The sequence below is a fragment of the Sminthopsis crassicaudata genome, chromosome 2, assembly GCF_048593235.1.
Source record: "Sminthopsis crassicaudata isolate SCR6 chromosome 2, ASM4859323v1, whole genome shotgun sequence".
NCBI lineage: Eukaryota > Metazoa > Chordata > Mammalia > Dasyuromorphia > Dasyuridae > Sminthopsis > Sminthopsis crassicaudata.
This window is the reverse complement of record NC_133618.1, coordinates 335,060,317-335,076,604: the sequence shown is the minus strand read 5'-3', so window position 1 is coordinate 335,076,604 and position 16,288 is coordinate 335,060,317.

Sequence of the window (16,288 nt, the reverse complement as noted above, 5' to 3'; positions counted from 1 at the left end):
GAGAAACTTCTTTGCAGCTCACTCCTCCCATCACATTTACATCCCTAAGAAGGGTCTTTTTTCCCCCTCTCTTAGGGTCTTGAATTGAAAGGTAACTCAAAACAAAACAAATAAAAAACAAAACAAAACAAAACAAAACTTCAGATTGTTAATATTTATATAGGATTTACTATGTGCCAGGCACTTATTAAGTACTATTATCTCAATTTATTATCTCGATTGATCTCACAAAAACCCTAAGAGGTATTAACTAGTATTTTTTTTTCCACTTTGTAGATAAGGAAACTGAGGAAAGCAGAGTCACATAGATAATAAATGTAGGAGGCTGGATTTGAATTCAGGTCTCCCTGATTCCAGGTCCAATGCTCTATTTACAGCACCATCTAATAATAAAAGTAATAAATATAAATGAATAATAAACATTAAATAAGTCCTTACTATGTTCCAAGAACTGTGCTAATCATTGGTATTACAAATACAAACAAAAATTGCTTGTCTCCTCAAGGGGTTTTCATTCTAAATGGGGGGAAGACAACACATAAAAAGAGATGTTATTTGAAATATAATAGAATGAAAATATCTTTATATATTTATACATGAATTTTTCCTTAAAGGCCACAGAGCTGGAAGAGACTCTAGGAGTTTTCTGGTCTATCTTTGAAGAGAATCTCTTCTACCCTATTTGAATAGTGATTATTTTCCTTTTCTACTTCTTTTCCTAAGAGCAATAGAAATCAGAAAAAATAAGCAATAATAGTAATAACTCATATTTTCAGCATTTTCCTTTCCATCTCTATGCCTGGACTTCACTTCCTTGTCAACTCTGTCTTAGAAAAGGATTAACTTCCTTCAAAGGTGGCCTCATTACATATATATATGTATATATATATATATATATATATATATAGGATCTCCTTTGATCCTAAGGTTGCTGATGTTCTCACCCCTGCCAAAATTACTTTGTCTTTACTCCTCTGTGTGAACATTGTTTCCTTTAATAGAATTTAAGCTTTTTAAAATAGTATTTTCTCCCAATTACATGTCAAGACATTTTTTAACATTCATTTTTACAAGATTTTGAATCCCCAAATTTTTCTCTCTACCTTCCCCTCATGCTAAAATAGTAGGTAATTTGACATAGATTATACATGTACTATGATATAAAACATATTTCCATATCAGTCACAGTTCTTGTAAAGGGCTCTGAATAGGTGCACTTGAATCACTTAATGCACTTAAGGCTAATTACTTATTGGACAATACTGTTAGCATATGTTTGGAATTGCTCTTCTCACAGTTAATGCTAGCTCAATGTTTGGGGTTAAGAGAATTTTAGGGAAGGATTAGGCGGTAGAGTGAGAGAGGGAGAAAACTTCACTCGGCAACAAGACCAGGAGAAGGGAAGTTGGAGGTGAGCTTGTGGCAGTTTATCTATCTCCTTCACTTCTCCTCCTGAAGACCAAGGACTTTTATTTATCCTGTCTCCAGTTGTTCTTGAGGCCAGTTGTGTTATGTTGTATATATAGGATATGAAAAAGATTTGTCTTTTCAGTTCTGAAAGAAGAAATCGATCAAAAGGGGGAAACCACTAAAAAAAAAAAATAAAGTGAATGCTTCAATCTGCATTCTGAATATATCAGTTCTTAATAAATGCAGATAGCATTTTCCTTCACAAATCCTTTGTACTTGTGATATTGAGTAGAGTCAGTCAAAATTTATCATCACACAGTGTTATTGACTGTGTACAATGTTTTCCTAGTTCTGCTCATTTCACTTTGCATCATTTCATAAAAGTCTTTCCAGGTTTTTCTGAAATCTGCCTGTTCATGTTTTTATTACACAATAGTATTCCATTACATTCATAAGCACTGCTTGTTCAACCATTCCCCACTTGATGGTTATCCCCTCAATTTCCAATATTTGCCACCACAAAAAGGGCTGCTATAAATATTTTTACACATGTATGTCCTTTTCCCTTTTTTTTTTTAATAGAAATGTAGGACAGAGACTTTTTATGCCTTACATATAGCAGGTACTTAATAAATGAATGGGATTTAGACCTAGAAGGAATCTAATAATTTAATTCCTAATCCTTCATTTTATCATTAAGGAAACATAACAAATACTTGACCATCATTTTGCCAGGGAACAAACTGAGGCTCAGAGTGACTTGTCCAAAGTCATCCCGGTAATCAATGTGGTCAAAGCTTGGTCATGGGTCTTTGGGTGCATTTTTCCTCCACACCACATTTGCTGATGTTGACATTTTCTTTTTTTATTATTACAGAGAAGGAGGTATTGCAGAGGTGGAGAAAAAAAAAAAAAGCCAGTAAGAAAGCAGTAGGATCCTATAGGAAGAATGGAAGGGAGGGTCAGATTGCCAAAGGTCAGAGCTGTTATCACAGCAGGCCTGCTATATTCCCACAAATCTAAGACAGTCATAAGGGACTAAAGGGATGAAGAAGGAGGTACTTGTCATCTGGGTGAAATTATGTCCTCAATAAAAATCTACAGTGACTTCTGATTGTTTTTATATTGAATCTCATTTCCAATCCCAACTCCTCCCATCATGATTCAATGGAACATGTTTGACTGAGGGACAGGAAAGTCCAAGAGAAACACATTGCTTTTATATAGTATTGTGGGATAATAGGTGAAAGGGATCATAAAACATCCCATTCATCTAATGGTAGGTTATGTGATCAGGGCCTAAAGAGGAAACAGAAATAACTTGATGAAATAGTTATTAAACATGATCTCCATAACCCAAAGTACTCAAATGATTTTGTAGAATTCTTTTTTTTTTTTTTTCAGTGAAAAAAAAATATGATATCAAAAGGAAGATATTTCTCAACCCAGTATTGGGACATTCTCATATTAGTATTACAACAGAAGGAAAACAATCATTATTGCTTTTATCATTATCAAAATGCATGTGCCTACTTACTCATGATATTATGCTAAATCCTAAAGACCCCTGACCAAATCCCAGCCTCCATAGCAGCTTATAGTAAAAGCCAGATAAAATTTAAGGCAAAGGGCAAGAATGATTTCACACTGCCCATCTTGGTCTACCCTCACCCCAATTCTATCTCTTCATTTCAGCCAACTTTATGTACCTTGTTGCCACAGGGCCAACAAAATAATTCTTTCCATGATATTTGGCTTCTGTTATTCTATATCTCTTATTTACCATGGACTTGCTACTTAGAATTTTCATAACTTCAAAACCAGTCTTCCATTATGGACATAAATGGATATTACTTGATAGAGAATGCACACACACATGTATATACATTATATGTTTATGTGTATATATATATAATGTGTATGTATATGTATATATGTATGTATAATCCAATAAGAAAACCATAACTTGTTAAAGCAAAGGCTCTATTGTTCTGTCTCAACAATTAACCATTTCCTATGGTATTGATCAAAGTATTTAGAAACAATAAAGAATGCTTAGCTAATATTATTGTTTCCCACTTATCTATGAGATTCATGTCAATTTCACTATTTGTTGTATATCCCCAAAATACTGGAGAAATCTCTGTGTTTACAAAAATTGCAATAATATTCAGTTCAAGAGAAGCAGTTCTCTTAGCATAAAGATGTTTTTTCTTCTATGATTTTTCCTTTTTTTTATTAATTTGAACTTGGCAAATATCAACAGACCCAACCATTCCCATATACAAAAAAGCAGAAAAAATAATTATTTATGAATAAGTTTCTATTATACACAGATTTTAAAGCATATAATAAGTATAACACCATTTCTAACAGTTTTATTTTTAATAATAATAATTAATAAATATAGCTAAGATTTACATATCTCTTTGAGGTTTGCAAAGTACATAAATCATTTCATTTAATGCTCACAACAGTCCTAATAATAAAGTTATTATTATCCCCATTTTACAGATGAGGAAATTGAGGCTAAGACCAATTAAATGACTTGCTGAGGATCACAAAGCTTTACTGAATGAAATAGGACTCTTGACTCTAAGTCCTGTACTCTTTCCAATGCCACCTTGATTATGCTCCTTCTTTTGTGTGACACTTTATGCTCTTGTACTTTTTGTTTTGTTGATGTTCTTTTCTTTTCTTTTCTTTTCTTTTTTTTTTTTTTTTTTTTTTTTTGGTATCATTACTGCTATCCTTCCTTCCATAACTCTTAGCAATCCCCTATTCTACCCTACCTTGCAACAAATAATAGAGCAAAGTACAACAGACCCACACATTGGCTGTGACTAAGTTTCATGTTGCATTTAAGTCAAATGCTCTTTAGTCATTCACTTCTCTGTCAAGAGGTAGAAAATATGATTCATTGTCCTCTTCGATACTGGGTCCTTAAGTTTTTCAAAGTTGTATTCTTTCATAAGATTGTAATTAGGCATGATGTAGAAAGTTTTACTAGTTGTACTTAGTTCTGTATCAGTTCATACAAGTCTTTCTAGATGGTCTTTGAATCTTACCCTTTCTTCATCGTGATCCTTTAAATCTTTGTTCATAATTTACTCAGTTTTTCCTGCAATCCTATTAAAGCGTTTCCCCTTTGTAAGGTCATTAACCAGTAGGAGTTGTTTCATTTATTTTATTTGCATCCCCAGTACCTATTGAAACCTAGTAGCTTAATAACTTTTTGTGAAATGATTACTAATTAGTTTTTTTCTAGTTCTTTCTTACACAGTTTAATAGCTGTTGGAAGGTACCTCCAAATTGCTTTCCAGAATAGTTGGAAGAAATCACAGCTTTATCAACAGTAACAAGAACTTTCTTTTCTGAGTTTTCAGTAGCTGTGATGTAGTACCTGCAAAAGCATTAAATCTCCACTGGATCACTTTCAAGATACATTGCAATTTCCAAGGCTCTTGGATTCAGGGTCCTAAATTGTATCCATCAGATATGGAAGGATATAGTGGTCGATTCGATGGTGGTGGTTTGAGCTATGTGGTGCATGCTACCTCCTTTTTTCCTTCAAGATACTTTGCTGCCTCAATTAGATTATCTTGCCTCCCCTGTGGGCGGTTAGCATTTGGTGGAACTGTCTGCTCTCTTTTCCTCAAAAGTTGTTTTCCTACTATGCTCAAAAAGTTATCAAACCGGGCATGCCCTTTGACTAGCAGTGTTTCTATGGGGCTTGTATCTCAAAAAGATCATAAAGAAGGTAAAAGGACCCACATGAGCAAAAATGTTTGTGGTAGCCCTCTTTGTAGTGACAAGAAACTGGAAAATGAGTGAATGCTCATCAATTGGAGAATGGCTGAGTAAAATAGGGTATATGAATGTTATGGAATATTATTGTTTTGTAAGAAATGACCAGCAGGATGATTTTAGAGAAGTCTGGAGAGACTTAATATGAGGCTAAGTGAAATGAGCAGAACCAGAAGATCATTATACATGGCAACAACAAGACTATATGATGATCAATTCTGATGGACGAGGATCTCTTCAAGAATGAGAAGATTCAAACCAGTTCCACTTGTTTAGTAATGAAGAGAGCCATCTACACTCAGAGAGAGAACTGTGGGAACTGAGTGTGGTTCACAACATAGCATTCTCATTCTTTCTACGGATGTTTGCTTGCATTTTGTTTTCTTTCTCAGTTTTTTTTTTTCTTCTTGATCCAATTTTTCTTGTGCAGCAAGATAACTGATAAATATGTATACGTATATTGAATCTAACATGTATTTTAACATATATTGGACTACCTGTCATGTAGGGAAGGAAATGGGGGGAAAGAGGAGAAAATTTGGAATAGGTTTTGCAAAAGTCAATGTTGAAAAATTACCCATGCATATGCTTTGTAAATAAAAAGCTTTAATAATAATAATAATAATAATAATAATAATAATAATAATAATAATAGCTCTTTTTCCAGATGATGGTTGTGAGAGCTTTAGTAAAAAGGGGACCAGAGGTCTGGAGGGACGTTGCCATTCTTGGGGATCCTATGCTCATTTTCTTATTGGTAGCAGTTGTTCAGCAGTCCATGGTGGTGATGATGAGAAGATAACCCTCCTTTTCACCATGATTTATTCCTTCAATGATGGCTGCAGGACTAGACTGGAAATAAGTCTGGTGCCCTGGGGAGCACTACTATTCCCAAAGTTCTGGGGTTCAGAATCCTGGTTGTCTTCAGTTTCTCCCTACATACTAGCTTCTCTCTTGACTATAAATACTCTCAAAACTTGCCCATTAAAAACTCTCATTCAATCTTACAATTATTATTCTAATTGTTTTATTCCCTTGTTCTATTCTATTGTTCTAATCCCTCTAATTATCATTCCATTTAATCTTTTTTCATGTCTATATTTTATGAGAAAGTTATTTAAACCCTCTGCAATCTGGCTTTTAATTCATTATTAAACTGTTTTCTCCAAAGTAATCAAGTATTTCTTAAATTCCAGATCTAATGACCTCTTCTTATTTTTCATTCTCCTTGACTTGTCTTGCAGCCTTTGATATTATCCATCCTTCTTTTCTCCTGGATATCTCTCCTCTCTTAGGTTTTCATGAAACTGCTCTCAATCTACTTCTCCTTTGAATGTATGTAGCAAAAAAAATCACATTCATTTTCATTGAATTTTTTTTAGTCTTTTGATTTTTCTTTCATTCTTTCTCTTCTTAATTTTGCTTTAGTTTTTTTTTTTTTTATTTTTAGACTCATGTGTATTACACTCAATCTGTCATACTCCTATGTTGGATATAAATGTAAATGTCTACTATTGATTACTTTGAATTGCTCTATTGATTTGATCAGATCTGATTTGCTAGTTTTTTTTTTTCAATATATATATAATATACTAAAAGGATACCGAGTATTTAGAAGGATTAGCATCTCTGGTGGGAGAGTTAACAAGAGCTGTTCATGCACTTTTGGTGTCTGCCTGGTACCCAGCTCTTACCTCGCCTCTAAGAAGCTGTGGTACATGCTGGTAAAAACCATCTCAGCGGACTGAGCTAAACCAGACGGAGACTTCAGACCTGTTGGTATGTTAAGTGAATGTCTATCCCCAAGCATGTGGATTGGTGGATGACAGCAATTTGTTCCAACTCTGATGCAGGCACTGTGGAGACTTTAGAGCTTGGTCAGGCAGACACCAAGATTGTCCACTGCATTCCAGCCCATCACCAGTCATCTTGACTTTTGTTCTTTGAACTTCAGTGACTCAAAAAGAGAAAATGAGGCTGATGACTTTGTTCAACTCTGCCTCACTAAAATCCAATTCATGTACAAATCAATGCATCACTGGTGGTGATGTCATTGGTATTTTTTGAAAATGAAGGATATAACAATAACATTCACAAAGAGCAAAGTTTATTTTAAAGTGGACATAATCCTTGCTAAGAGAACACTGAACACAACAACAAGATTAGGTGATGATCAGCTGTGATGTTTTGGCTCTTTTTAACTAGGTGATTCAAGACAATTCCAATAGACTTGGGATGGAGAGAGCCATCTGCATCTAGAAAGAGGAATGTGTACACTGAATGATAATCAAAGCATAATATTTTCACCTTTTTGTTGTTGTTTGTTTCCTTGCTTCTTTTCTTTCTTGTGCCTTTTTTCCCTTTTGATCTGATTTTTCTTGCACAGCATAAACAAATATGTTTAGAAGAATTACACATGTGTAACCTATATCAGATTGCTAGCTATTTTAGGAGGGGAAAGAAGGGAGAGAGGAAGAAAAATTTAGAACACAAAGTTTTGCAAAGGTGAATATTGAACACTATCTTTGTATGTTTTTGAAAAAAAATAACTTTTTTTTTTTAAAAAGTCTTACTGTTAAATGTTTTGAGGGATAAAGGATTCACCTAGTTACATCTGAGATAAAAGTCACATGAGACCAAACATGACCTCATTTTACATGAAGAAATGGAAGCAAACAGGGTTAACTCTGAAAAATACTAGTTTTATTATTTTATTTAATTTTTTACTTTGATGTTTTGAGGATGGAATTACATTCAGTTTTATTTTTGAAAATTTGAAAAAAGAATAAGAATATTGAAAAATAAAGATCAAGAAATTAGGAGAGGGCAAGGTAAGTTATAAAATAGCTAAGTGGCACAGTTGAGAGAATGCCAGGTCTGAAGTCAGGCAGGCTCATCTTTCTGAGTTCAAATCTGGCCTCAGACCCTGGGGTTCTCACTTAACCCTGCTCGTCTCAGTCCTCTCATCTATAAAATGAACTGGAGGAGAAAATGATAAACTCTGTATCTCTGCCAAGAAAACTCCCAACATTTACTTTTCCCATCTTTTATCTATAAGATCTATTTATCAAAAGAAGTTCCCTTTGAAGGCAGTCATCTTCTTTGATTTTATCAATGTTGTAAAAAGGGATTGCCCTCTTTATATTTTGCCAAGTGCCATCCATTTTTCTATTCTTCCTTTCACATTATCTCCCCTCGTATGTCCTACAAAATCCTTGATGAAGTGTTTGTCTAAAAGAGATGTCCAAGGGCAGCTAGGAGGCACAGTAATAGAGCACCAGCCCTTTACCAGGAGGACCTGAGCTCAAATGTGACCTCAGATACTTAACACTTCCTAGCTGTATGAACCTAGGCAAGTCATTTAACCCCAATTGCCTCAGCAAAAAATAAAATAAAAGAGATGTACAAATGAGTTAAATAGAGACACATTGGTTATGGACAAAACTAGAATTGGATATACAATTTTAGAGTCTTTGGTATTACTAATTCATTGTTGGTGGAATATGCCCCAAAGAGTTATTAAACTACCCTTTGGCCCAGCAATACCACTAGTTGGTCTATTTCCAGAAATAATTAGGGAAAAAGGAAAACACTCTATATGTTCTAAAATATTTTTAGCAGCTGTTACTATGATGGCAAAGACGTAGAAATTGCAGATATGCCCATCAATTGGGGAATGGTTAAAGAAGCTGTGATATATGATTTTGATGGAATACTACTATGCTATAAGAAATTGAGCTCAATAATCTTAGAAAAATATGGAAGAATTTACTCAAAATAATGAAGAGTAAAAAGAGCCGAATTAAGAGAACATTGTATAAAATAACAGCAAAATTGGTTAAAAAATTACTTTGAGAGAATATTATTTTGAATACATACCCAGATTAACTATAAAGGACATTTGAAGAAAAATGCTATCTGCATCCAGAGAAAAAACTGATAGAAGTATTTATAGAATAAGTGTACATATATCTGCCATTTGGGGCCTAATGGTAGCCATTTCTAGGGAGGGGAGGACAAAGAAAAAAAAGAAATTTACATGATAATTTTGTTGCATTTTTGAAAGGAATAATAGATTGTGTATTGTAGGTTTTCAGTTTTATATGCAATCATCTTTTTATTGTACTCTGTCATGGGAATGCTTGTTTTATTAAATAAATTTAAAATGTAAAAAAAAAAAAGAAAGAAAGCACCATTATGTTGTTGTGGTTCAGTTGTATCCCATTCTTTGTAACCTCTTTTGGGATTTTCTTGGTAAAGATACTGGAGGGTTTGCCATTTTCTTTCCAACTCCTTCATATTTAACTCTATATTTAACTGAAGTAAACAGGATTAAATGACTTGCCCAGGGTCACATAGTTATATGTATCTGAGGCTAGATCTGAACTTAGGTCTTCCTGACTCCAAGCCAGGAGTCCAACTGCCTCTAGGTGTTGGGGTTCAGAGGATCCCCAAAATGTTGGAACTCCAGATTGGTATATTGAGGTGTCTCAAAAGAACTTACAGGCCTGGACTCATCTCCAAGTTAAGGAGCAAGGTTTATTATAATTGTAATGTCAATTAAAGTGAGGTAAATTCCAAAAGAAGTTAGCAAAGAATCAGGAGCAGGAAGGTAAATGTTAGAGATCCAAGTGCTTCTTGTCACTGATATGCTAATTTTATGGTTTAGAGGTAGAGTTGAGGAGTGGTTCTGATTGTGCACAATGTGCAGTACCCATAGTGATGTGGGCAGAGCTGGGGTGAAGAAGGGGGAAACCTTCCAGAGACGTGTTTTTAGATTTGAAACAAATGGCAGGCACCCAATTTTCTCCTGTGTTAACTTTAAGTAGCTCATTATTGTTGCTCATTAGTTTTAGAATCCTGTTATCACTGACCAACAGGCTGTTAACTGACAGCATTATTTGTGGGCTCAACATGTTGGTCATATAAAGTAAACTGAGGCAAGATAGCCTAAAGGAAGAAATATATCATTTCTAACCACAATACTCCCAAGACCAAGTGGCATTTAGTCTATTGTTACATCTTTCCTAAGTGCTAAACCACATTAAAAGTACTGACATACATTGGGCAAGAATGCTACCTCCTTTGATCCATTCAATTGCAAAGATAATCAAAATATTACAGTTCAAATATTGGAAAGGTTGTAGGGAAACAGAAAAGCTATTACATTGATGAGGGAGCTATGAAATGGTGAATTTTGTGGAAAAATCTGAATTTTTTTTTTTTTTTGTTTAGGTCTTTGAGTTCATTTTTTAAAGGAGTTTTTAGTGAGGAAACTATTTCCACCAGGCAAGGGCTCTGCAAATTATAGTTTTAGAGAACTGCCTAGAACACCAGGATGTTTAATGATTTGCCAGAGTCACAAAGCCAGTATATATCACAAACAGGACTTGCAATTGGGGACTTCTAAGGTTCTCCCCTTATCCACAATATCAGACTGCTGCTCTTCATTTATAGATTGTCCCAAAAATCTTAGGGGAATTTTAAGCTTTAATAACTTCAGAGATATGTCCTACAAACTTACAAAAAACATCCTTTAAAAGTTGAATTATTTGAATTGAATTGAATTGTATTTCAAATATACTTGTTTTTTTTGTGAATTTTGAATAATATTTTAAATTATATTTGAACAAGATAAGGCATTCTTCCATTTTGTATTATGGGTGCAAGTTTCTGAATGATGCTTTACCAAACTAGTGGAAGAGATCCTCTTGCTTTAACTCAGTCACTTGATCTGTTTCCATTAGATGTTTTGTGTGTGTGTGTGTGTTGTAACGTCAGTGTGCATCAAAACCTCATTCTTTGGATAATCTTAAGGCTTAGATTTGTTAAGCTCTCCATGCCAAGACCATTCTTTTCTTTTTATTCTTCTCTTCTTATTATTAGGAGAAATCCTGTTTTCTAGAGCTAAGACCCAGCAAGCAAACTGTACCCTCATTATGGTATAAAAGCAATTCTTTGTGTTTACCTTCTGAATAAACTCAGCTGCAGCGCAGTCCCAGAATTGTTTCACACCAGTACCAGGTGGTCTCTGAGGTTGGACAAACACTTGCAGAAACCCAGTTCTGGTCATAAAGCCCTGCTCTGAATTAAACTTCTCCCATTTTGCCTCTTTGTCAGGGCTACAGCTCATTGCATAGCCATTGCTATAGTATTGAGATGTGGGCTCAATAAAGACAGTTTCTAGCACATGTTTCGAGCTTCTCTCCTCCAACAGAATAAAGAAAGCTTTCTGCTTATGATCACTGTTAACTCTTTGTTTTTATTTTATTTTATTTCTTAGAGTTAATTGTGATTATGATAATTTTTGTGAACTCTGGTAATTTCAGAGTTAACATGGGTTGCATAACTTCTATACCTTTTTGGTCGCTTGTTTTCAGATCTGACAGAAACAATTCTCTCAATCACTGAGAAGTAGGTTTTTACAAAATTAGAAAACTGAATAGAGCTATATAGCATAAGATGATGATTATGTTATATTTTAATAAGAAGTTTAAATATTTTTAAAATTTAAAGAATTATCTTTTCAAATCATTTTTTTATAACTTTGTATCATTTATACTTCTTAACGTTATTAAAGCTTAGAACTGCAATAAGACTTTAAGACATCTTTATTTAATATATATACATATGTACATATGTATATGTGTGTATATGTGTATGTGTGTATGTATTGCTGTCTCAGACCAGTAGAAGAGGTCTTCTTGCTTACCTTGGTGATCTATTTCCATTACACATTTTTCATACACACACAGACAAAAACAGACAAGAAATATATATGTACATTTTATATGTATTTGTGTATAACATAACTACATAATAAGGTTAACAAATTAATTGTGTCCTTTGATACACTGAGACTACCAATAGGTTTAAGGATGATATTAAGGGGGAGAGGGGAGAAGACCTATCTGTAAAACTATATTCAAAGGAGCTGTTAGAGTGACCAAAAGGTCAAATTAGGTAAAATAAACATGGGTTAAAACTGGATCAGGCCCCAGAACATAAAATCTGAAAATGTTTCTGATAGCTTTAGGGAAGATATGAGATTTTTCTTTTTTTTGCTTTGCCAATTTTTCCTTGGTAGGGAATGTGACAATATCCTAAGGATTGATTGCTGGTTATATGGGACAATTGTTCTGAAGAAGGAAAGAGAAGAGAACATATAAACAAAAAACAGATAAAAAGATAATGAAGATTTACATCTACTAGTAAGAATTTTTTTTTTTTTAATTAGAATAGTTGGGGGAAGTGCTGCCTACCCAATGTCCGGTATTAACTTTAAGGCTTAAAGGATATGTGCGATAAAGGGCTTACTTCTATGACAGAGGTATCTGATGGTGACAAGAGGAGTGTTGGCAGAGCTCTTTTGGGGTAGGACAAAGGGATGTTATGGGGAATGGTTTGATGGGAATCCTGTATGCAGCCCAGAGAAGGAGAATATTTAGACTCCAGTGTAGACTCCAGGACTCTGAGTAAAGTTGAATGCTTAGTACAGTATCAGGCACATAGTAAGAGATTAATAAATATTGACTGATTGATTATGAGTAAATGGCACTAACTGTTCCCATTCAGTTAAGTTGAGCCAAATGAGGCAATACAGTTTCTTATATGCATTTGAAAAAGTCCTCAATCTCTGGGTTATCTTATGATCTTGATCCTTGAGAGTGGTGATTTCCAAAATTTATGTAGCAATGGTTCCCTTTTCATTAAAAAGCAACAATGCCCTATTTTTCATAAAACAATCTATACAAAAAATGTTCTTAGTGTTGTTTTCAGTCCTGTCTGACTTTATGACCTCATTTGGGATTTTCTTGGCAAAGAAACTGGAGTGGTTTTCCATTTCCTTCTCCAGTTCATTTTATAGATGAGGAAACTGAGGCAAACACAGATAAGTGACTTGCCCAAAGTCACACAGTTAGTATTTTTTTGAAGTCAGATTTGAATTCACAAAGATGAGTACTTCTGACTCCAAGCCTGTGCTCTATCCAATGTATCACCTTGGTGTCTTTCTTAGTGGACATTTTATTCAATTAAAATTAAGAATTTATTACAATTCTGTAACACAGAAGCAGTGTGGAGTAATGAAAAGAGAGCAGGCCTCAAAGCCAGGAGACCTGATTTCAAGCTTTGTCCCTGACACATACTGTTTGTGTAAACCTCAGTGTTCTGGAAGCAGAGAAGTTGCCCAACTGCATAGTTTCCTCACCCAAGAGTTCCCTATACCAATAAATCTAATCCTTGTACTAACTCTTTGTAACCCACAAAACAAAATCTTAAATAAGTGTAGTTTCTTCCTCACTCAGGCTACTTATTGGTCTCCTGAAGAACAGGTGATTAAAAGTATTTTATTAGCTAAATTGATCTGTATATACACTTTTGCTTACTTGTCTTGGTAAATATGTTTTCTCATTATTCCTAATTATATTTTGTGTAAGTGTATAGTGGAAGGAGTCACTAAACTAGTTGAGATTAAATTAACAGATATTATTATATTAACAGATATGGGGGAAAGGAGGGGAAAAGTTAGAACAGAAGGTTTTGCAATTGTCAATGCTGAAAAATTGCCCATGCATATATCTTGTAAATAAAAAGCTATAATTAAAAAAAATAGTGTTGCTGGTGGTTAGTTGTTTCAGCTGGGTGTTCAGTTGAGGTTTTCTTGGGAGAAACATTGCATTGGTGAATCATTTCCTTCTTGAGTTTATTTTCCAGATGAGGAACTGAGGACTAATTGAGTTAAGTGGCTTGCCCAAGGTCACACAACTAGTAAGGATCATGAAGATGAGTCTTCCTGACTCCAGGCCCAGCACTCTAACCACTGCAATACTTAGCTGTTAGAATTTCTATATGAAGACAAAATATCAGTAAGAGTCTTACCACAATTTCCTAGTCACAGATTTAGCATGAAAGAGAAAGGACTGAGTATTTATATGTTGCCTACCATGTACTTTGTGACCCAAATGGGGCCACAAAGTATCAGATCGGAAGGTCACTGGGAAACCTCTGCAGGTTTTAATGTTCCTAAGGAAACAGTAATATGGACTTACCAATAGGCAGGATATCTGCCAGAAAACTACCTATTCTCTTTCCCTCTGGAAAAAAATCAGGACCTTCCCCTGAGACTTCATTCCCTAGTCAAAGGAGGAGATGGGTGATTAGAGTTCTGGGCTGAGGGTGAAAGTGGGGGAGCAGGCAGGATGGGAAACACAGTGAGCTCTTTCCTTACTGCTGGCACCTAGATCTACTGTCTACTGCATACTTCTCCCATTATACTCTCCTTCTGCTTACCCCAAAAAGGGTTAGAACAAATTTATCTCATTAAGCTTATTTTTTAATACTTTGTTGTTGTTTTTAATTGAAAGTATGTTCAAATCCGACCCTAGTCACTAGTTTACTGAGCTTGGGCCAGTCACTTAATCCAATTTGCCTCAGTTTCCTCATCTGTAAGATCAGTTAAAGAAGGAAATAGCAAATCACTCCAGTATCTTCACCAAGAAAACCTTAAATGAGGCCATGAAAAGTGGGACATGACTGAAAAGTGACTCAATGAGAATACTTATGTAAAAGCTAACCTAAAAAATATCCAATAATTTGTGGCATTTGGTCTTTTAACTTCCAGAGGACATGAAAATTCTTTCTCTAGGGATATGGTTAAAAAATAGGAGGAAAAACCAAACCACAAAACCAGAACAAGAGTTCAAAGACTAATAATTTGATTTATTTGTAATGCTGAAAATTTTGAGGACCATTATTGCACCTAAAGATACATACAAGCAGGGTATTCATCTCCACCAATGAGGAGAGAGTCCCTTACCAATGGCTTTTGGGATTAAAGTTACTTCAATTGAGAAATTACTAAATATATTTTGGTATATCTATGTGCTGGGATATGACTGCCCCATAAGAAACGTCTGGATCATTTGCTCAAGATCTGTATTTTTTGATTGGGCTCAGACTCCTGGCAATGGTCATCTTCTCTTTTAAATTATTTTCACAGATCACTTCCTGCTAAATAGTCAGCAGTCAGAGCCACAAGCTCCTATGCTCATGGAATGAAACCCAAAGCATAAAAGAAAACCAGAAATTTGAGGTCCAATCTCAGGGACACCTACTTAAGCATATGTACTTTCTGCCATGTACCCATAGCTGCTATATTTGGGAAGTGGGAGGGAGAGTATAGAGGAGACAAATTCTTTTCTCCCTTGGTGAGAAATTCAAGGAAAGATGTTAAGGTCTAAAGCCACATGTTCAGAAGAGAAAGAAGAGAGTAAGAATAGAAACTGTCTTTCACTTTAAAGTCTATTAAGTTGGGAGAATTGGAACTGAAAATAAAATTAAATATCTGTCATTTTCATTTTTTAAAACTAATTTTTCATGGATTTAGGTTTCAAAATCTAGAAAAAGAAAGATGAAATGCTGGCTACACAGAACAATTATGTCTTTAAAAACAGTGAAATGGGTGTTTTTTTGTAGAGGGCCGGAACTCTGGAGAAGTATACTTGAAACAAGGATACTTACAATAAGGTGTTTACTCAGTGTGATTGATAAGATGATTCTCTAGTTCACATATATCTAGTAAGATATAATGATATAATCACTCTAGTTGGCATATACTCAGTAGGCTGTAATGATGTAATTGTAATAGGGTACTTAAGGGCTGAGAGAACTGGAGACACAGTGAGTCAGAGTGAATAGATTGTGAAGGAGTCAGACTGGGCAGACTGTGAAGGAGAGAATAAAGACTTTAGACTCTATTCCTGACCATCCTTGTGGTGACTATCCTGCTGAGGCCAAGGCCCATATGGAGGACCTCCAGAAAGCTAGCCCAGACATTACATTTTGTCACCCAATGTGGGGCCTCCAGAAGGACACTACATTTTTTTCCCTTTTGTTCTGATTTTTCTTGCATAACATGACAAATGTGGAAATATGCTTATAAGAATTGTGCATATTTAATGTATATCATTGCTTGTTGTCTTAGGGAGGAAGGAGGTGAGGGAGGGAGAAAAATTTACAAAGTTTTACAAAAATGAATATTGAAAACTATGGTTACATGTATTTGGAAAAA